The 24,272-nt window shown below is 39.1% G+C and overlaps 1 pseudogene; it reads left to right on the top strand.

Moving 5' to 3' along the window:
- The first annotated feature begins 21,861 nt into the window (after positions 1–21,861).
- Positions 21,862–23,609, top strand: LOC102408369 (annotated as a pseudogene).
- Positions 23,610–24,272: the final 663 nt, after the last annotated feature.

Raw genomic sequence — 24,272 nt, 5'->3', positions numbered from 1 at the left:
TATCATCTTTGGGTTATCTTCTGTACAATAATATAAAACCAAAGGAGTCAGGATAAACATGGAGTTGTTTCATGCTCTACTAAGAAGCTCTGAAAGATACTTGTTTTATCAGAGTATATTTCCTTTGGCATTGAGATTTTTTTCCATCAAAGATTTATTCCAGGCAACGGTGCGTGAAAATTTCCACATTACCATCTACATAAGTCTTTTAGGAACAGTATTACAATAGGTTTCCATTCAAGGCGAGGGAAAATGCCTACTTTGTCCAAGCCCCAATCATTTTTATATCTTATTTTCCTTTCATTAACCCTCCTTTCCTGGAGAAGGAAAAGGCAAATAACTCCAGTATCCTTGCCTGGAAAATCCCATGGACTGAGGAGCTTGGTGGGCTACAGTCGGTTGCAAAGAGTCAGGCACAACTGAGCAATTAACAGACAGACAGAACCCTGTTTTCTATGCAGCTGCCTCTTTTCCTGCTCCCCTTCCCTATTACACTCATTTTCATTTCCATGATTTTATTAGTTTTGCTGCGTGAATCTTGGTTTTCTAGATTGGCATTTTCTACCAAATCATACCTCACCCAGAATTTGAAGCCTAGTTCAAAGACTGTCATCATCACAGACATTATTCTAATGTTTACTAAGTTTAAGATTCTTTGCTAAATATCCAGAGTGCTAAACTGCTATGCGTCATTTTGAAAGCAATGACTATTAAGTGCCATTTTCAATTTCCTGCATTCAAGTCAAGTATTGTACCTAGGTTTTATCTTCTTTGCTAAAATGAGTGAACTTTTGTAGGCATGGTTCTCATGTTTACCTCTACGTTCCAAACTCTCAACAGGAATATAGAATATCACAGGTGCCAAGCAACTATTTTGGAAACAATCATCAAAGACTTACCTTATTACATTAGCTACTCATATTGGAGTATTTTACAGTAAAATAACAGAAAGATCACCTAGAGCCAGACATCCTGGAATGTGAAGTCAGGTGGGCCTTAGGAAGTGTCCCTACAAACAAAGCTCGTGGAAGTGATGAAATTCCAGTTGAACTATTTCAAATACTAAAAGATGATGCTGTGAAAGTGTTGCACTCAATATGTCAGCAAATTTGGAAAACTCAGCAGTGGCCACAGGACTGGAAAAGGTCAGTTTTCATTCCAATCCCAAAGAAAGGCAATGACAAGAAATGCTCAAACTACCACACAATTGCACTTATCTCACACACTAGTATTGGAGAAGGCAATGGCAACCCACTTCAGTACTCTTGCCTGGAAAATCCCATAGACGAAGGAGCCTGGTAGGCTTCAGTCCATGGGGTCACGAAGAGTCAGACACGACTGAGCGACTTCACTTTTACTTTTCATTTTCATGCATTGGAGAAGGAAATGGCAACCCACTCCAGTGTTCTTGCCTGGAGATTCCCAGGGACGGGGGAGCCTGGTGGGCTGCCGTCTATGGGGTCACACAGAGTCAGACACGACTGAAGTGACTTAGCAGCAGCAGCAGCACACACTAGTAAAGTAATGCTCAAAATCCTCCAAGTCAGGCTTCAGCAATACGTGAACCGTGAACTTCCAGATGTTCAAGCTGGTTTTAGAAAAGGCAAAGGAACCAGAGATCAAATTGCCAACATCCGCTGGATCATCGAAAAAGCAAGAGTTCCAGAAAAACATCTATTTCTGCTTTATTGACTATGCCAAAGCCGTTGACTGTGTGGATCACAATAAACTGTGGAAAATTCTGAAAGAGATGGGAATACCAGACCACCTGACCTGCCTCTTGAGAAATTTGTATGCAGGTCAGGAAGCAATAGTTAGAACTGGACATGGAACGACAGACTGGTTCCAAATCGGGAAAGGAGTACATCAAAACTGTACATTGTCTCCCTGCTTATTTAACTTATATGCAGAGTACATCATGCAAAATGCCAGGCTGGATGAAGCACAAGCTGGAATCAAGATTGCCAGGAGAAATAGCAATAACTTTAGATATACAGATGACACCACCCTTATGGCAGAAAGTGAAGAAAAACTAAAAAGCCTCTTGATGAAAGTGAAAGAGGAGAGCGAAAAAGTTGGCTTAAAATTCAACATTCAGAAAACAAAGAACATGGCATCTGGTCCCATCACTTCATGGCAAATAGATGGCAAAACAGTGGAAACAGTGACTGACTTTATTTTGGGGGGCTCCAAAATTACTGCAGATGGTGATCGCAGCCATGAAATTAAAAGACGCTTACTCCTTGGAAGGAAAGTTATGACCAACCTAGACAGCATATTCAAAAGCAGAAACATTACTTTGCCAACAAAGGTCTGTCTAGTCAAGGCTATGTTTTTTTCCAGTATTCATGTATGGATGTGAGAGTTGGACTATAAAGAAAGCTGAACACCGAACAATGATGCTTTTGAACTGTGGTGTTGGAGAAGAGTCTTGAGAGTCCCTTGGACTGCAAGGAAATCCAACCGGTCCCTCCTAAAGATCAGTCCTGAGTGTTCATTGGAAGGACTGATGTTGAAGCTGAAACTCCAATATTTTGGCTACCTGATGCAAAAAGCTGACTCATTAGAAAAGACCCCGATGCTGGGAAAGATTGAGGGCAAGAAGAGAAGGGGACAACAGAGGATGAGATGGTTGGATGGCATCACCGACTCAATGGATACGAGTTTGGGTAAACTCCAGGAGTTAGTGATGGACAGGGAGGCCTGGCATGCTGCAGTCCATGGGGTCGCAAAGAGTCAGACATGACTGAGAGACTGAACTGAACTGAACAAAAAGAAATATTTTAACAAGGGTGAAAATTAGCATTACTATAAAATTTTGTTTGGGTCATACATAACAGATGCAGTCTACAGAGTAAAGAGTCAAGTGTAAACTATCCAGTATGGCAGCCATTATCACAGGTGTGCATTAAGCACTTGTAATGTGGATAATCGGAACTAAGACATGCCATAAGTGTAAAATACACATTAAATTTTGAAGATTTAGGCAAAAAAGATAGAATGTAAAATATCCTAAAATTTTACATTAATTGCATACTGACATTCTAGTGTGTGTGTTAGTCGCTCAGTCATGTCTGACTTTTTGTGACCCCAGGACTGTAGCCCACCAGGCTCCTCTGTCCATGGAATTCTCCAGGCAAGAATACTGGAGTGGGTTGCCATTTCCTTCTCCAGGGCATCTTCCTGACCAAGGGATCAAACCCAGGTCTTCTGCATTGCAGGCAGATTCTTTATCATCTGAGCTATAAGGTACCGGAAATGCTAGTATCTTTGCTATATTATGATAAATAAAATACATTATTAAAATTAGTTTTATCTGGTTTTTATCTGTTTTTGCCTTCTTAACATGTCTCCTAGAAAATTTTAAATTACACCTGTGATTCACTTTATATTTCTGTTGAACAGGCATGTCCCTAAGTCCTTTTAGGATAGAATCTATTACTGAAATATAGGGAAATGTTAGAAAATGCTTAAGTGGATTTGTTCCTAAGATGTGAAAATGTTTGTGATGCTAACTTTTATGGAGACTTGGGCATTCTTCAAAAAATTTAGAATCATAAACATTCTGAATATTTATGTTAGGTCTTCCTGAAATAATTACAATATATATTTCCATATTACTTTACCTCTCTTAGAAATATCTGATACTACAAAAAAAAAATTGTGGCAGAGGTCTATGTATATACCTGAAATCAGTAAGATTTTTAGATCCCTATTTTATCAAGAATAAAAGCTGGAGACATGAATATTGAAAATAAACTTTCAGATTAGTTTCTGTCTTTCTTTTAAAGTACATTAAGCTACTTTTGTCAATTAATTCTTACACAAATATTTATTATTCTATTGGCTTATGAGGATTAGTGCCATCATTTGGAATTTTTCTCATTCTACTTGCATTCTTCATACTTCAATTTGTTAAGAATATACAAAAAAGAATGATTTTTATTAATAGGCAACAGGAAGTTGTGTGTGTATGTGTATGTGTGAAAGACGGAGAGAGAAGAGCCTTCAATCTGCAATATACATGCATTGTATATGTTTGCCCACATCCCTAATTTTTCCTTTCAGTGACAATCCACAAAATTTAGGTTACTACTCTTACTGCTCTCACTAAGTTCACCAATGGCTCTAAAACTGCAATCTCAAAATATTTTACTCAACTTCTTTGGGTACTTATCACAATCAAACATTGTTTCTTGAAATTCTCTATTCTCTCAATTTCCATACTTTCTGCCTCTCTGATCATTTCTTCCTGTTAGTCTTCATAAAATTTAATGGTTACACATACATTGGAAAGTTTCAAATCAATGTCTTTGGGCATTTTTCCTCCTGAGATGCAGCTGATGTGTACAGCTAACTCCTGAGGTGATGCTGAACCTCATTTAGAAATGAACATGCCAAGTCTGAACTCATCTTTTTGCTAATACTACCTTCCATCCAATTACTCAAATGAAATGCCTGCAAGCAACTGTATATTCCACTCTGCTCCTTATTTATATTATTAATAACTCAGCTCCTAAGTCCTATCACTTGTCAACTCCAGCTGTTAAATTTTTTAAATGCCCATTTCCTACTTCCTATTCATTTCCACTGCAGCCCTAGGAAAGGCCTTTATTATCTCCCTCTTATAGTACTGTCATAACTTAACAAGCAATTATATCATTTTGTCCCTGATATATCTTCTATACTTTTCTTGTGTTAACTGTTAACAATATGAAAATCTATTCATGTTTCCCATGTTAAATTTCTTTAATGTTGTGTTGTTATCCTGAGAAGTGCTTCTCAAAGTAGTGCTGATGATCAGCATCAGAACCAGTGGATCAGAAACACTAGAGACAGGCCAGCAGTCTTCAGTTACATAAATTCTCCATGTAGTAACAGAATGCATACTACAGTTTGTGAGACACTCACATGGGAGCAAAGTAACCAATCTACTTGCAAGGCATATACTGCCCTTCCTTATCTGATTGAAGTCTATTTTTTCTAACCACATTCCTTATTCGCTCCATCACTACTGAACTGATTTGTAACCCTATGAAGGTACTATTTCCTGTCACAAATTCATTTCTTTGCACAAACTGAAACTTCAGCTTGAGATTGCTTTCCATGTTCACTTCCTGGCAGTTTTTATTCAAACTTCAAATCCAGTTATTTGGCATTGGGGAGTTATTTTAATTCTGTGTCCTCAGTGTCCACAAGTATCAAGCATCTAATACAGCTGCCCCAAGTCACCGTCCCTACATGCCATACTGTTCTTGAGTTATTTCCTCGCTTTTTTATTTATGTTCATTGTAGGCATCCTTTCTTCCTTTCTCTCATCAAGGACTAGCTCACAGAGTACAGAGATGTTGTTCTCTGCTATACTCCTTTTACTTAGAATAATGGATGACAAAAATTTGCTGACTGCCTCAATTAATAATTTAATGTTAGACGTTAATAGATGATAAACCCCCAAATTTCACAATGTATGAGAAAACAACAAACTCTGGAGAACTGTGTTCTCAGCCCAGGTGTTTGTAGTGATAAGCAGTGTAAGTCTCTCTTACAACCTCTGATGCTAAGGTTTCTAAACAGGAAAATGAGGCTTTAGAATGTTGGAATGGCTCTCAACCCTGGCTGGATTTTCCTGTGATGTGTGGGGTAAAAATTCACTGAACTCCTCTGATGTGAGGGCCCACCATCAGCAGTTTTGAAGGCCTCCTGTGGAGTTTCAGGGAAAAAGCAGTTTAGGTTGAGCCTCTCTTCAGCAGATGCGGTGTCATGTACCCACAATGTTCTCCTCTATCCTTTGACCTTCTGAATTTTCATGCAAAAAGAATGACATTTATCAAGCTCTTAAAAGTACACATGGAACAGCTAAGTGATTTTTCGCATGACATTGCTGTTTCTGGTTATATATATTAAAAAAAAAATGTCTTTCTGTTTTAACCTGAAGTCTGACAGGAAGTATTTGAAACTGGAAAAATATTAGAGCATTCTCTTCTAAGAAGCAAAACAAATGCACTTTGTTTTGATTTCACCAAACACACATTCCCCCACCTCTTGCTGTTCTGAGAACAGCATGTTCCCGGACATCTTTCAGAATCTCTGTCCTTCTATCGTTCAGTGGGCATTCATTGACAAGGCATTTATGAAATGTCTGGAGAAAAAGACAAACAGGCCCTGAATCATTCTGAGACCAAGAGATTTGGTCAATATTGCTCCCTAACGTTGGTTCTATACCTACGGCCTCAGTCCGTGAGCTAAAGCAGAGAATGAAAAGGAGAGACAACACCCAGGGCATTTAAAGAAAAGAGACGTGAGTTTGAATGAACTCCGGGAGATGGTGATAGACAGGGAGGCCTGGCGTGCTGCAATTCATGGGGTCGCAAAGAGTCGGACATGACTGAGCGATTGAACTGAACTGAGCTGAAGCTTAAGTCAGCCTTATGATACTCCATCAGGGAGAAGGCCCAGGGAAGAAGCTGAGCCACGCTGAGTATGTAGAGAGGAGTCAACACAAACAGAAAGAGGCACTATGTTTAGTCCACGAAAAGAAAAAAGTCAACAGTCCTTACCCAATATTTAAGACTTTCTGTGATTTGACACCATCCTCTTTCGCAAACTTTCATCTTTCTCAGTTTTTTATCTTTTTCTTGTATTCTAGCATTCAGATAAATTAGGCATACTATTTAGTCCCTGTGAAAGGTACATTATTTTGTTTTACTCACGTTATGCTCACTGTTTGAAGCCCCCCTATCTCCAATAACACAGGCTCAAATCTTAGCTTTACTTCAAGGTCACCCTCATGTGCCTTTACCCACACACCCGGACATCTCCTATTCCTGCTCCAAATGGCAAGTACCTTCTCTCTGCTCTCAGTATATGGTACCCTGCTAGTGACATTTGGTATCACAGTCATATTTGTACAGATACAAATATTGCATCTCCAAGTTTAAGTTCTGTTAAGGGGCAGTCTGAGTCTAACTCATTTCTTTGGCTGACTCAGTGCTTAAATCATCATCTTTTGTTTGCCAGGGTTTTGTTTTCTTTGAGAAATAATTGACATATATCACTGTATACATTTAGGAGTTTAAGATGTACAGCATGATGGTTTGATTTACATATATTATAAAGTGATAATCACAATTAGTTTAGTTAACATCTATCATCTCATAAAGATACAATAAAGAGAAAAAAATTCTTGTGATGAGAACCCTTAAGGTCTACTCTTTTAACAGTTTTCCAATATATCATACAGCAGTGTTAACTACAGTTAACAAGTTGTACATTACATCCCTAAGACTTAACTTCCTTGTAACTGGAAATTTATACTACCTTTTGACTACCTTTCTCAAATAGCTCCTCCTCTTACTCCCAGCCTCCGGTAACCATTAATATGATCTCTTTTTCTATGAGTTTGGTGATTTTATTTGGAGTCCACATATAAATGAGATCATACAGTAGTTTGTCTTTCTTTGTCTGACTTATTTCACTTAGAATGCCCTCAAGGTTCATCCATGTTGTCACAAATGGCACAATGATTCCACTGTCTGTTATGGATGAACCATGCCACATTTTCTTTATCCATTTATCCACCGATAGCACTTAGGTTATTTCCATGTCTTGGCTACTGTCAATAATGTTGCTATGAAGATGCAGGTGCATATATGTTTTTGATTTAGCGTTTTTGTTTCCTTTGTATATATTCCCAGAAATGGAAATGCTGGACCATATGGTGGTTCTATTTTAAATTTTTTGAGGAACCTCCATACTGTTTACCAGAATGGCTGTACCAAGTTACATTCCCACCACTGATGCACAAGAGGTCCCTTTTCTCCAAGCCCACATCAGCATTTGTTCTCTCTCATTTTTTTGATTCTACCAAGCACGAGGTGGTACCTCAATGTGGTTTTTACTTGTACTTTCCTAATGACTAATGATGTTGATCATTTTTTCATGTACTAGGGCCTAACACAGCATCTCAATTCTAGTTAGGCACTTCATAAAATTTACTGATATAAGAAAGATAAAAATAAGTATCATTTATTCAAAGTACATGTTATTCCATGACAAGAAGAAAAGCATTCATACTTGAAAGAGTGTAAGCTGTCCCAGAAACTCTTGTTTCCTACAGAATAAACTGTTGATAGAGAACACACACATAAACACACACACAGATGAAATAGTAAATTTAGTTACCATTTATTATGCCTCAACTGCTGTCCAGGATGCTTTACATGCATTATCATTTTCAAATGTGACATTAACCTCACAAGATAGATTCTATTTTAAAGTAGGCAAACTGAGGTACAGAGAAGTTGCCTAAAGTTACAGGGCAAGATAAGGCTTAAAATTGTTTTGTTGATTCCAAAGCCCTTGCTCTTTCCATTATACTGTGTTGCTTGGATAGATGTAAAATTTGAAGTGTTGGGATTCTTTGAATGTGGTAAAATAAAAATCCCCAAATCCCTAAGGCCTAAGATTACCATCTCTAAGGCAAGAACAAAAGATAAGAACAGGCAGAGTCTCCTATCTTCAGCAGTGCTTTATTTTCAGTATTTTAATTTTGTTATACTTTGAAAGAAACATAATTATAGCTATAGCTATTATTGGGAACATGGTCCTCCAATTGCAATGTGTCGTCAATATGTTAAAAAGTTCTGTTTCAATAAATAAATATCATTTATACATGTTGTTTAATTTTCTTACAAGAAGATTACAAAATCTTTTCATTTGTTATTTTAAAATACAGTCAAATAAACAATAGGGATGATTGAAGAGATATGTGGTTTTCAAAACCTCTTCTGGGTTCCAGTTCTTTCACAAAAGTAGTGAGCTCTGAATTTTAAACATTTAAGGTAATCAAAGTGTGAAAAAAATGATCCTGGCCTTAATTTGATAGCTCTTGTTCCATTTTAACATCTTTGGCAGCTGAAACAGCATTTCACTCATGTTAATTCAAGGGCATCTGAAGGTTGATTGGTACTCTGAGATTGGAATGATTTGGTTTTGATGCAGTTGAGTCTGTCTATGCCAATTGTCTCTTTCTGCTGATCCAATCACCCATGCTAAAGGAGTATTTTCACATGAAGGTAAAATAAGGATGACTGAGTAGAAAACCATTTTTCAAGTTTTAAAAATATTAGGTTAACCAAGAAGTTGAAACTCTCAAAACTTAAGAGTGGTGACACTTAGGTAAGGAAGCTACCAAATGTGACTCACTTTATTTCTCAATTTTTTCATGATCTGAAAGACTCACTGGATTTTCAAGATTTGCAGGGATTGTGCTTAGACAGTATGCAAATATACTGAAGCACACTGCTTGCCTTCAGATAATGTCTTGAAGAATCATAAAAGATATGGAAAAGAAGCATAGGCTATATATCAATTTATCAACACAGGCTTTTCATATAGGTTTGAAAGCTTATCTGTTTAAATATTAAGTTGTTGGTTTAACAGCTACAAAATGAAAATGACTAACAAATGTAATCTAAACAGAAGCTATTAAGGCCTATATTTTACAAATGGATGCCCTTGAGACGCTTCTATAAGAGATGAACAGCAACTCCAGAGTCTCACGTGAATTCAGACTGCCGAGACCAGCATCTGTAATTACTCTCCACCACGATCTGTCAGCATTGACAGGTGACTGGCACCATTGTGAGCTTCAGATTCTGTAAGTGATACCGTTTCAAACAGGCATATAAAATTTTACATCCGTCAATTTCAGGAAACTATTCTTAATGTAGTTATACAGATAATGGTTTCTCTAGGGTCTAGAAAAACGCAAAGTCAAAATATATGTATTTCAATGAACAATGTGTTTCAAAACTATTATACTCTAATGCTAATAATGGGCCTACTGAGTAAGAACATATACTTCCTACATTTTTCATGGGAAAAAAGTAAAAGTGAAAGTGTTAGTCGCTCAGTTGGGTCCAACTCTTTGCAACCTCATGGACTGTAGCCCACCAGGCTCCGCTGTCCATGCGATTCTCCAGGCAAGAGTACTGGACGGGGTAGCTATTCCCTTCTATAGAGATTCCTGACCCAGGGATCAAACCAAGGTGTCCTGCATTGCAGGCAGATTCTTTACCATTTGAGCCACTAGGGAAACCCTTGCTATCTATTAAATATATCTTAATGCCTCAAAAAATTTACAATCTGTGCTGTTAGTTTCATGTATGCCTCTGCTATTCCAAGAAAACTATTTATCTTTCAACAGTCTTATTTCAAATAAAATATTCTAAATATGTTTCTATAATTAAGTTTGATAACAACAAATACAGAAATCTTTCTTCTGATGCAATCTTATCATAAAGGAGCTTACTGAAAGTTGCTACATTCTTCAAAAGTGTTTTGTTTGTTTTAACATTTAATACTTTTTTTCATTTCTGAAGTATAAAAACTGAAGACAATATCCTTCCTTGGTTGTATTTATAACCACTAGCCAATCCTTCACTCCAGACTCAGCTAATTTAACAAAGTACAAATAGAGCTATTAGTCAACAATTTAAAAAAATTGAGTTTACAGTGTGTTAATCAAACAGGTTTGATTAACAGTATTCAGTGAGCTAGTATTAAAGTCGTATACCTTATAATGATGAGTTCTCTTAACAGAGAGAAAGCTTAGCTGATCATTTTTACCCAGAATTGTTTCATCACATATAATATTGGAAAAGTGAATCCAAGTTGGTCTAGCTAATTGATTTTGCTAGCCTTGTGATGCAATTTTTTCATCTTTCCCATAGTGAATATTTAAAGAGAACTGTTCCCCCAATTTACAGGCTAAGCAATGGTTACCCCAATTTCTACATATCTCAGAAGTACATCAAGAAGTAGTATTGAAACAGTAGCACACCATGGTCCTTGTCCCTTATGTCCTCTGCCTGTAGCTAAATAGTAAGTTTAATCAGAGAAGTGAAAACATGAAGAAACAAAGGAAAACAGTCAAAGGAGACCAAATAATAATGGTTTAGTCAGTAAGCATAGTCAAGGACCTTTAGTTCCTTCTCACAGGCTATAGATAATATTCTTAGCCATAGACTATGAGCTGTCTTACAGATTCTGAAACCTCCACCCATTGGAGAAGTTAGCTACATGATGACCAGACTAGAGCCATGTCTTAATCTGCCACAATTCCAAGAATTGGCCTCAAGGAAATCGAAATGAACCGACTCTGACTACAGAACTGAAAATTAACTGCATTTAAAACAATCAAGATGATGATGGTCAGACCACTGATGATCTATTTCATGAAGACTGTCAGAGCTGACTGTGCTGATTCTACATGGTAGACCCTTCCCTCTGTCTATAAAAGCTCTTGCCCACTGATTGTCACAGGGGGAGTGGACGTTTGGACAAGCATCTGTCCCTCCCCCAGCCACCAACCACAGTTACAGGCATCCAAAATAAAGCAAACTATCCATTCTGCCAACCTGGCCTCTTTATTGGCTTTTGAGCAGTGAGCAACCAGACCCCACTTTCAGTTACAATATGACAAGTCATCCAGAGCATGCAACATTTTAGAGGCAGACTGCTTACACAAACATAATGTAATCATTCATTTTCCAGTCCCCTTGCCAAGAGGTAGAGTGTGTTGTTCTATAACCTGAATAGGACTGTCCCTGTGACTTGTTTTGACCACAGGAATATGACAAATGGAGCAATGGGCCATTTTTGAACGTGGGCTCCCACTCTCCTTGCTCAGGTGCTGCGTCAACAGGCCAAGGCTCTCCTACCAGATGATGAGAGACAGAGTTCAGCTGTTCCTCCAGGTGCTATCCAGCCAACCTCCAAAAGTAGAGCCACCTAGCCGACTTCCCAAGATGCATACAGAGCACCTGGGACCAGAACTGCTCAACTGAGTCCAGTCTAAGCTATCAGCTAATTGTTCACTGAGTGGGTTGGGTTCACCTGTTACACAGCAACAGATAATTCATAGACAACTTGGGCATGAACCCTGCTTCTCTGAAGACTTTAAGGTATTTACCATTTACCAACACCTTAGCATAATGTATATTCCAGAGTAGTGCTCAACAATGAATTATTTAATTTTTTGAAATATTTCTATGATAGGAATAAACAGTTGTCTTTTGGTGTTTTGGTAATATTGAAATAATCCCATGAATAATCAATACCTCATCCACCTTACTAAATAATTTGAACACTTAACAGAGAAGGTTGAATCTCAAGCTGATGGACTGTTTTCCCAAAGCCTTTGATCTTGAGTTAAACACACATCCTCTACTGCCTGGGCTTCCCAGGTGGTGCTAGTGGTAAAGAATCCACCTGCCAATGCAGAGACAAGGGTTGGATCCCTGGGCTAGGAAGATTCCCTGGAGAAGGGCATGGCAACCCACTCTAGTATTCTTGCCTGGAAAATCCCATGGACAGAGAAGCCTGGCTGGCAGGCTACAATCCAAAGGATTGCAAAGAGTCAGACACAACTGAAGCGACTTTGCATGCATGCACATACTCTAATGCCTATAACTCTATCAAGGACTGATCACAGCAGAAAAGTTAGATTCAATGTTTTCATCACATTTAGGGAATAAAGCCTTATAATGGTCTTATTATAGCTTCCACTTCTACTTAATAGTCCACTAAACTCCCCTTATTTGCCAATCGACAGATATACAGCAGCTTTTTTTCTCAAAAACATAGTCCTTGGAGCAAATATGATCTGTATTACCTGGGAGCATGTGGGTAAAACAAAATCTCAGATTCCCCTCCAAAACTATCACATCAAATTCTACATTTTAGTAAGACTCTTAAGTCATTTGCCAATCTGTCAGCCTGAAGTCACCTGGAGACCACCTTTCCCAGCCCAGAAAATGATTCAGTTCAGTTCAGTCACTCAGTCGTGTCCAACTCTTTGCGACCCCATGAATTGCAGCACGCCAGGCCTCCCTGTCCATCACCAAATCTTGGAGTTCACCCAAACTTTTGTCCATCGAGTCAGTGATACCATCCAGCCATCTCATCCTCTGTCGTCCCCTTCTCCTCCTGCCCCCAATCCCTCCCAGCATCAGAGTCTTTTCCAATGAGTCAACACTTCGCAAGAGGTGGCCAAAGTACTGGAGTTTCAGCTTTAGCATCAGTCCTTCCAATGAACACCCAGGACTGATCTCCTTCAGAATGGACTGGTTGGATCTCCTTGCAGTCCAAGGGACTCTCAAGAGTCTTCTCCAACACCACAGTTCAAAAGCATCAATTCTTCGGTGCTCAGCCTTCTTCACAGTCCAACTTTCACATCCATACATGACCACAGGTAAAACCATAGCCTCGACTAGACGGACCTTTGTTGGCAAAGTAATGTCTCTGCTTTTGAATATGCTATCTATGTTGGTCATAACTTTCTTCCAAGGAGTAAGCATCTTTTAATTTCATGGCTGCAGTCACCATCTTCAGTGATTTTGGAGCCCCCAAAAATAAAGTCTGACACTGTTTCCACTGTTTCCCCATCTATTTCCCATGAAGTGATGGGACCGGATGCCATGATCTTCGTTTTCTGAATGTTGAGCTTTAAGTCAACTTTTTCACTCTCCTCTTTCACTTTTATCAAGAGGCTTTTTAGATCCTCTTCACTTTCTGCCGTAACGGTGGTGTCATCTGCATATCTGAGGTTATTGATATTTTTCCCGGCAATCTTGTTCAGCTTGTGCTTCTTCCAGTCCAGCGTTTCTCATGATGTACTCTGCATAGAAGTTAAATAAGCAGGGTGACGATATACATCCTTGATGTACTCTTTTTCCCATTTGGAACCAGTCTGTTGTTCCATGTCTAGTTCTAACTGTTGCTTCCTGACCTGCATATAGGTTTCTCAGGAGGCACGTCAGGTGGTCTGGTATTCCCATCTCTTTCACAGTTTTCCACAGTTTATTGTGATCCACACAGTCAAAGGCTTTGGCTTTGAAAATGATTAGTGGCCCTCTAAAGATACAGAAATAAAACTCAACTTATTTAGTGTTTCTAAGTCATTTAGATACAAGTGAATAAAAAGATCTTCCCTCCAGGGAAGATTCTCTGGAAGAGGGCTTGTCCACCCACACAATATTGTTGCCTGGAGAATCCCTTGGACAGAATTCTGAGCCTGGAGGTCTGTGGTCCATAGAGTCACAAAGAGTTGGACTTGACTGAAGCGACTTAGCACGCACATATAAAAAGTCCCACATACAAGCAAATTGAGAGATATTTTTTTAACCCTATTCAAATCAGTACTACTGAGGTCTACATAGCTACTCACAAAGCACAGAAGTTTTCAATATTTCCCAAAAAAAGACTGTGGGAAATTTTCTCATCAATACAGTGTGAATGAAAAATGTTGCCTGCCATGTCAACAAACAAAGGACGTTACAGCCATCAAACCACTACAGGGAGCCTTGAAGTGAACCCTAAGTGAACTCATGAGGAAGAGGAACAGGTTGCCCACTGCCAAGCCCTCAGCCACTTCAGTCATCCCCAAGGGTACACCCTAAGTGGTGTCAGACCGGGAAAGAACAGAGTACTGGCCCTGGATAGGTAAGGTGCATATCAAAGGAATGCTTTCAATGAGCCCAGACTTGCATCTTCCCAAATATAAAGAAGTGCTTAAACTCATTAACTTAAGATACCTGGTTTTAAGTTAACTGTAACCTCTTGATGTTCCAACTACCTGATCTTTGTTGCAAAAACTCCTATATATCCTGGCTCCTCCCTGACCTCTTCTGAGCAGTCCTGCAGAGCTGTCTGAGAAGCTGCCTCAGATAGCTGAAAGGACTGGTTCATTCCATGAATTTCTCAGAAAGTTTGCTGCATAAAGCAAAATTCTCAACTTTTAGATTGTGCACTTTTTCAGTTGACAAGGGGAATAGTCAAGAAAAGGGGTTTTAATGGCAGTAAATGTAAAGTGTATTAATTGACTTTTGTCTATAAACTTGGGTTAGCTGGAGAAGGAATGAATGAGCAGGAGTGAGGGAGAGGACCTGGGAGAATTATCTCTAGTCTTCAGTCACTTTCTATTCCTTTGAGGAAATGCCTGAGAGACAGAGAGGTGGACACTATGGGTCACTGTGACCATGTGGTCAACCAGGTTGTACCTTGTGTTTTGATAATCACAATGGAATCTGTGGATCCTTGCACTTTGCAAATGTATAAAACCATACAGTTCAAAGGGTGTCAGGAAGCATTTAACAGGAGGCTCCCAATGTGCTGTTTTGGATCTGTCAGCAACTCTCTGTTCCTTATTAATTCCTTAATATTCAGGAATTAAGAGAAGAGGCAAGCCTCTCCCAGGGGCTGAGGAATCCAGGCATTTCCTTTGTTACTTTTTCTATACTGTGATAAGTACCCTCTTCCTTTTTATGAACCATATGGTAAAAGTGATTATTTACAACCCTCTCTCTTTCATATGGATGACCTCATGTTTCCTTGTAAGTTTTGATTTTAACTCTGCTGAAATAGCTATCTTGTAAGACAGTATAAATACCTACACAATGTTGAATAAAACACCTTTGCTCCATCAGAGCTTTGGTTCACGTGTCTTGCTTTCTCTCTCTCTCTCTCTCTCTCTCTCTCTCCCCCCCTCTCCCTCTCTCTCTTTTTCAGGCTGATCCCCTGGAGCACAGAGGCTCTCTGAGTTCACTTTCCTGCCTGGGTTTCTAAGACCCACTCGAGAAGGCACTCTGCTCCTTCACCCCATCGAGAGGGCACCTGAGGCCTTCATGAACAGAGCAAGCCCTGTGCAGGGGCTTTATTGGCTTTCTGTATAAACCAAGGAATATCAGCCTCTTTCTCTCTCCTTTACTTTCTCATAGGTTGACTCTGGACCACCAGGTTCCGGTCTATTAAAGGACCTCAACAAAAGGGTGTAAAATGTCACTTTTCTGCTGTCATGGATCAATGAAAGAATTCTTTCTGAATAGGACTGTCAGACCTGATAGTACATCTACTTGAAAAACAAACAGAAAGGGCTAAGAACTCTCCTATTTTCTTTTAGACTGAAAATGATCAGTCCTTCCAATCTTCTGAGGAAATGGCTTCTTGATCCTTTTTCAGACCCAACTGCCTTCCTTTAGGAAGCGTTCTTTTTGTATTCTCAGCTTCAGTTACTACAATTTGTTTTTGCCGATTTGTCCTGAAATGAAAGGAAAAGCTATGCACAAATGGTGGGGTTTATTTTTACCAAGACAGCAGAATCTAGGGTTGGATTGGAAAATAAAAGGAAGTGTATCTTATGTGAATTTTCTGACCACAGTGACTTGACAAGGCTTTCTCTTCTAAAAGGAGAAGGAAGTCTCAATAACTCTGAATAATAAAGGTATTTGATTTTTTTTCTCTAGCTGTAATTCACTACTTACAGGAAGCCAGAGAGGCTCCCACTATCATATTAATAAGCCAAAATGAGAATCACTTCTTAAGACATAGCCTAAGAAATTATCCAAATATGGAGTTCACAGGCATATTTTGCTTTTGTTTTTGTATGATATTTAAAAATTGGAGGCAATTTAAAATCTAACAATACTGAAATAGTGAAATAAATCTGAGTATAATGCTATTAAGCACTATTAACCCATTATAATAATTTAATTATTAGTAAATAATTACAAAGATATTATATTTACCACGATCACTACATAGAGATTTCATATGCAAAAGTGAAAACAAAACTTTATACTCTCAATTTGTGAAATATAATAAACCAAAAAGCCACAAGCTATGGCTTGTTAAATATGTTAAATAACTATGTAGTTATTGAAAGTAACTTAATATTGTATTAAACCTATTTCAATAAAATTAATTAGTTTAATCAAATAAAGGAAGAGCTGGATTTAAAAAAAAAGCCACAAGCCTGATAAAACTGCCTAATTTTATAGTTTCCATAGTTATAAATTTACAACAACTTTTGGGTAAACAAAATGTAACACAGTACAGACACTTCTCATTTCAAAACAAAAATTATAATATAGTTTCATTTATTATATTGCTTTTAACTTCCTATGCTTTTCTGTAACCTTATCAAAACCTATAATTTAAAGATGGATGAAGGCTATTATTTATGGCATAAACAGATAAAATGAAAATCTTCTGGCTATCAAACTGGAAGAAGCATATTAATATTGATTTTTAAATGCAGAGTTAAATTGGAAAAGAGAATCCCCAGGGGGTCAAAATCAAAGAGGAAACTGAAAGGCAAAGCAATTAGCTTAAGTGGATGCCTTGGCTGTCCTGAGAGTGGTTATTACAGAGGAGTGATCAAGAGCATTGAGTTTTAATAATTACACAGGGAGAAAATATGAGGCTTTGTGCTGACCAGAGTCAGAGAGCAGTAAATTCTTCATGAAGGCTGCCCACTCAAAGGCTGTGACTTAAATGAAAGTGTGGACAAGAGAAATCCACTCATATGCATGGAGTGATAATAAGGCAATTAATCTGATCCTGTTTTCTGGGTAAGACAAAAAAAAAAAATTCCTGGATAATTCATAGTTTTGCATCAGCCTTCACATTGGGTTGAAGCTATAACTTTATGAGCTAGTAATAGAATATCTGGGGGGACTCACAAGCTGGATTCAGGATTGTCAGGAGAAGTATCAATAACCTCAGATATGCAGAAAACAACCACCTTTATGGCAGAAAGCTAAGAGGAACTAAAAAGCCTCTTAATGAAGGTGAAAGAGGAGAGTGAAAAAGCTGGCTTAAAACTCAACATTGAGAAAACTAAGATCGTGGCATCCTGTCCCACCACTTCATGGCATATAGATGGGGAAACAATGGAAACAGTGAAATGCTTTACTTCCTTGTGCTCCAAAATCACTGCAGTCGGTAACTGCAGCCACGAAATTAAAAGATGCTTGCTCCTTGGAAGAAAAGCTATGACATACATGGACAACGTATTAAAAAACAGAGACATCACTCTGCCGACCAAGGTCCATATAGTCAAAGCAATGGTTTTGCCAGTGGTCATGTATGGGTGTGAGAGTTGGACCATAAAAAAGGGTGAACACCAGAGAATTGATCCATTTGAACTGTGGGGGTGGAGAAGACTCTTAAAAGTCCCTTGGCAGCAAGGGGATCAAACCAGTCAATCCTAAAGGAAATCAGTCCTGAATATTCATTGGGAGGTCTGATGCTGAAGCTGAAGCTCCGATACTTTGGCCACCTTATGCGAAGAACTGATTCACTGGAAAAGACCCTGACGGTGGGAAAGATTGAAGGTGGGAGATGTGGACAACAGAGGATGAGATGGTTGGATGGCATCATTGACTCAATGGATATGAGTTTGAGCAAGCCCCGGGAGTTGGTGATGGACAGGGTACCCTGGGTGTGCGCAGTACATGGGGTTGCAAAGAGTTGGACCCAACTGAGTGACTGAACTGGAAATCAGGAATTATATATCAAGAAAACAAAAATGACAACCAAAAAGCATCATAAAGGCCAAAGACAAAATTAGAGCCTGAGGAACACCGTGTTCCCTGGAAGTATGATAAAACCTGAAACATGAACTAAAAACAAAATCCATAAATACTAAAGTGAGGAACCCTCTAAATTGCAATTGCACCTATTTTGTCAATGTGATTGATTTTAACAACATAGCTTTACTAGGAATAAAATTCCCAATGTTAGGACACGGACACACACACACACACACACACAGATGAAAATCAGTCATTCTTGTCCAAATCCCCACTTAGCTTGTTGTTTGCAAACTTTATAAGGCATTCACAGGCCAGAGATTCACCCTCAATAAATAGAGATGTCTATTGCACAGCTGTCTTTTGGCCATAAAGTAAGAGCCTCTATAGAACAAAACACTTAAAAACTGCATGGTAGAATGTTGTCCCCATCTATTTTCAAGGAACAATGTAAGAATTAAGATAACATATTTCAAAGGTTTGCTTGCTAGATTTATCCTAACCATAATCAATCATCTGTGGAAAATCATCTCCAGATCAGATCAGATCAGATCAGTCACTCAGTCGTGTCCAACTCTGTGCGACCCCATGAATCACAGCACGCCAGGCCTCCCTGTCCAACACCAACTCCCGGAGTTCACTCAGACTCACGTCCATCGAGTCAGTGATGCCATCCAGCCATCTCGTCCTCTGTCATCCCCTTCTCCTCCTGCCCCCAATCCCTCCCAGCATTAGAGTCTTTTCCAATGAGTCAACTCTTAGTGTAAGGTGGCCAAAGTACTGGAGTTTCAGATTTAGCATCATTCCTTCCAAAGAAATCCCAGGGCTGATCTCCTTCAGAATGGACTGGTTGGATCCCCTTGCAGTCCAAGGGACTCTCAAGAGTCTTCTCCAACACCACAGTTCAAAAGCATCAATTCTTCAGTGCTCAGCCTTCTTCACAGTCCAACTCTCACATCCATACATGACCACAGGAAAAACCATAGCCTTGACTAGAGGGACCTTTGTTGGCAAAGTAATGTCTCTGCTTTTGAATATGCAATTCTCATTAAATCACCTGATAACAAAGTATTCTCTATGCCCATCCTAGTATATATCAAAATTCAACTTTATTTTACTAAACTTAAGGAAACAATGTATCTTATGTGACCTCTCCTAGAAACTTCAGTATTTGTGTCTTTAAACACATTTCATAGGAGAATAAAGGGGTTTTGTAAGTAATTGCTTTAATTCTGGAGGGCCTAGATTGCAACATAACATGGTATTGTTGCCAGCTTCTCAGCACAAGAGGTCACAATACAGAAAACACTTAAATGTTCCTCTAATCCCACCAAAGAAGAGACCAAAAGAGAACATTTTTGTATGTGATCCATGACCATGAGATAGAGCTTCTAGCCACACAGTCCACTGTAATCATACTGGAAGTGCTTTTCAATAAATTATCTCCATCTCATCGTGAGAGTCCTGTTTCAAGTTTCTTTGTTTTTCCTCTATTTATTCCACCTCTGCCAACACCTTCAAATCACCTTGCTTGCCCTTAAGTTCCTTTTAATGGGATATTTGAATTTTTCATAGGAATCACAGGAAAAAATAGAACTATATATTATCATTCTTGTATCCAGTTATATGTTAAAACATGACTTAAAATGAACCAGATATGCTAGATTACATTCTACTTTGGTGATAACATTTAAATATGAAGTTTATTGTGAGGGAGTAAGTTATCCCTACCCATTCAATCAATGTGATAAAAAAAATATACAAATTTTACTTTCTTATTTTGTTTTAACATATTCTCATTATAAATAAATTCTCAGTTAATTTATAGGAACCTTAGTTCTAACTATGGTCATTATGGATATATAATACTTTGTAGAAGCAAAATGATACTGATTGAAAGATTTTATGTCCATATTGTCATATGTAAGGTATATGTATAAAATATAAAGGCCTTACAAATTTTTAATTAATACATTGATAATTTGTCTTCTAAGAAATAAGAAATACATTGTTAATTTGTCTTCTAAGACTTTGTAGAAAGAGTGATCCAAGATAGTGGTGAAGGAAGACCTTGAGCTCACCTTCTCCCCTGGACACACTGAAACTACACCTACAAATAGAGCCGTTCTTCCTGAAGAAGACCTGAGAGCTGACTGAACAGCTGCTGCTGCTGCTGCTGCTGCTAAGTCGCTTCAGTCGTGTCCGACTCTGCGCAACCCCATAGATGGCAGCCCACCAGTTCCCCTGTCCTTGGGATTCTCCAGGCAAGAACACTGGAGTGGGTTGCCATTTCCTTCTCCAATGCATGAAAGTGAAAAGTGAAAGTGAAGTCACACAGAGAAAGGCCAAATAAAAACAGGAAAGAGAGAGAAAGGGTATACATGTATCCATGATGCAGCAGCTTGCATAGCTGTATAGCACAGATTCACCCAGGTTGGGATACAGTGAGAAAACAGCAGTTTAAAAAAGACTCTTCACTATATTGTAAGGAAATTCATCTACTAACCTTAGAGCTTCTGAGCACCATCAGGAAACTGCTGGAACTCTCCTGGGTTGCATGTAGCAGTAAACTGCATTGAGTCTCCCAATTCCAGCAGCCCCATCAAAGTGGTTTCCAGTGCAGCACCTCCCCAGAAATTGCTTCCAGTTCATAGACACTCCCAGAGAAGGCAATAGCACCCCACTTCAGTACTCCTGCCTGGAAAATCCCATGGACGGAGGAGGCTGGTGGGCTGCAGTCCATGGGGTCACTAAGAGTCGGATATGACTGGGCGACTTCACTTTCACTTTTCATTTTCATGCATTGGAGAAGGAAATAGCAACCCACTCCAGTGGTCTTGCCTGGAGAACCCCAGGGATGGGGGAGCCTGGTGGGCTTCCATCTATGGGGTCACACAGAGTCGGACACGACTGAAGTGACTTAGCAGCAGCAGCACAGACGCTCCAGCTCCAAGATCAAGAAAGGTAGTGGTTTCACCTGCTTAATAGAAACAGAAACCAAAAGTCAAACAAAATAAGGAAATAGGAATATGTTCCAAATGAAAGTACAAAATAAAACCCAGAAAAAATTTCCAGTTAAACAGAGATGAAATATTTACCTTTAATTAAAAGTTCAAAGAAGTGGCTATAAGGATGATCACTGATCTCTGGAGAAGGAAGGAACTCAGTGAGAACTTCAACAAAGACTTGGAAAATATGAGGAACCAATCTGAGCTTAAGAATATAATGACTAAAAAAAAATTTTTAATGTCTAATAGAGGGAATCAACAGCAGGTTAGATGATAACAGAAGAATGGATAATGAATTTGGAAGACAGAATAGTGGAAATCACCCAATCAGAAAACCAAAAAGAACAAAAAGTTGCTGTTAAATGAGAAAACTTCAAGGGATCTCCAGAGAAACATCAAGCATACCAATATTCTCATTATAAGGGGTCAGGAGAGGGAAGACATAAAGGGACAGAAAACTTATTTAAAGAAAACTTCTGAAGAAGCGGAAGAAGATGGCACTCACCAGCTTTTTACCTGCACCTACTCAGCTGTCTCAGGACCAGCTTGAGGCTGAAGAAAAGGCACGATCCCAGAGATCACAACAGAACTCACTGGTCTCCTCCTGAAGACAGCCTCCCCCATACGGTTACCGGAAAGGCTGGATACCTCGGTTATTAGAGGATTTTGGAGAGGGAGAGGCTTTTCCAGAGATCCACGTGGCCCAGTATCCCCTGGATATGGGACGAAAGAAAAAAATGTCAAATGCATTGGCCATTCAGGTGGATGCTGAATGAAAAATTAAGTATGATGCAATTGCTCGACAAGGACAGTCAAAAGACAAGGTCATTTATAGCAAGTACACTGACCTGGTTCCCAAGGAAGTCATGAATGCAGATGACCCAGACCTTCAAAGACCTGATGAAGAGGCCATTAAAGAGATAACAGAAAAGACAAGGGTAGCCTTAGAAAAATCTGTATCGCAGAAGGTTGCAGCAGCCATGCCAGTCCGAGCAGCTGATAAACTGGCTCCTGCTCAGTATATCCGATACACATCATCTCAACAAGGAGTGGCTTTCAACTCTGGCGCTAAACAGAGAGTTATTCGGATGGTGGAAACACGGAAAGATCCAATGGAGCCTCCAAGGTTCAAGATTAATAAGAAAATTCCTCGGGGACCACCTTCTCCTCCTGCACCTGTCATGCATTCTCCTAGCCGAAAGATGACCATGAAGGAGCAGCAAGAGTGGAAGATTCCTCCCTGTATTTCAAGCTGGAAAAATGCAAAGGGTTATACAATTCCATTAGATAAATGTCTGGCTGCCGATGGAAGAGGACTGCAAACAGTTCACATCAATGAAAATTTTGCAAAACTGGCTGAAGCCCTCTACATTGCTGATCGAAAGGCTTGTGAAGTGGTAGAAATGTGTGCTAAAGTAGGGAGAAAGATTGCTCAAAAAGAAAAGGAAAAACATGAAGAGAAACTTAGAGAAATGGCCCAGAAAGCCAGAGAGAGAAGAGCTGGGATCAAAACCCATGTGGAAAAAGAGGACGGGGAGGCACGTGAGAGGGATGAAATCCAGCATGACCGGCGAAAAGAGAGACAGCATGACTGGAACCTCTCCAGGGCAGCTCCAGACAAGAGGTTGAAACTGCAGAGAAATGAAAATCTAGACATCAGTGAAGTCATTGCTCTTGGTGTGCCCAACCCTCGGACTTCCAATGAAGTTCAGTATGACCAAAAGCTCTTCAACCAATCCAAGGGTATGGACAGTGGTTTTGCAGGGGAGAAGATGAAATTTACAATGTTTATGATCAAGCCTGGAGAGGTGGAAAAGATATGGCCCAGAATATTTACAGGCCCAGTAAAAATCTGGACAAGGACATGTGTGGAGATGACCTAGAAGCCAGAATAAAGACTAACAGATTTGTTCCCGATATGGAGTTTTCTGGTTCAGACCATAGACAAAGAGGCCGAGAAGGACCAGTTCAGTTTGAGGAGGATCCTTTCGGTCTGGACAAATTTTTGGAAGAAGCCAAGCAACACGGTGGCTCTAAAAGACCCTCAGATAGCAGCCGTCCCAAGGAACATGAGCATGAAGGCAAAAAGAGGAGGAAGGAGTAGATACTTTGTTCAGAGTGAACGAACTGTTATTGATAACCCTAATGATGCACGTCATATGGGGAACACTTTGTACATGGCCAGGATAAAGACCAAATCTGGGTGTCAGAGCCCAGCACTATTTTTTATTACAGGAAAGGGAGGGGGTATGGAAAAGTTCTACTTTGAATTATTTAGTTTTTTAAAAAATGGGTTGTGTTTGTGCTTCTCCCACATTTTGGCATTTATAGAAAATACTGCCCCACACATGAAATTAAAGCCACTTCCTTTCAAGTGACATTAGTACTTTGGGGTTAATATTTTGTCTAAAAATTACTGCTTATGAATAAAGTGACCCCAATCATAGCAAGTAGAAAGAAGGATGTTCACATATTAGAACTGTCCTGCCAAATGATGTTTGCCCCTGTTGTGCTCTGTTAATTTGGAGTGGGGAAAGTAAGCTCTTGCTTGGTGCAACTATTTGTTTCAAATAAAAACATTTAGACAAAAAATTAAAAAAAAGGAAACTTCTGTAACCTGGGAAACTCATCCAGGCACAGAAAGCAAAGAGAGTTTCAAATAAGATCAACAAAGAGACGCACACCAAGACATAATCAAAAGGTAAAAAAATTAAAGACAGAATCTTAAAGGCAGCAAGAAAAAAAAAATCATATACAAAGGGAACCCCACAAGACTATTATTAGATTTTGCAACACAAATTTTATAGGCCAGAATGGAGTGACAGGGTATTTTAAAGTGCTGAAAAGAAAAGGAAAAAAAAAAACAAACCTACAACCTAGAATGCTCTTT

The sequence above is a fragment of the Bubalus bubalis genome, chromosome 12 (assembly GCF_019923935.1).
Source record: "Bubalus bubalis isolate 160015118507 breed Murrah chromosome 12, NDDB_SH_1, whole genome shotgun sequence".
Classification (NCBI taxonomy): Eukaryota; Metazoa; Chordata; class Mammalia; order Artiodactyla; family Bovidae; genus Bubalus; species Bubalus bubalis.
The sequence above is the reverse complement of the archived record's forward strand: the minus strand, read 5'-3'. Positions and strand labels throughout refer to the sequence as shown.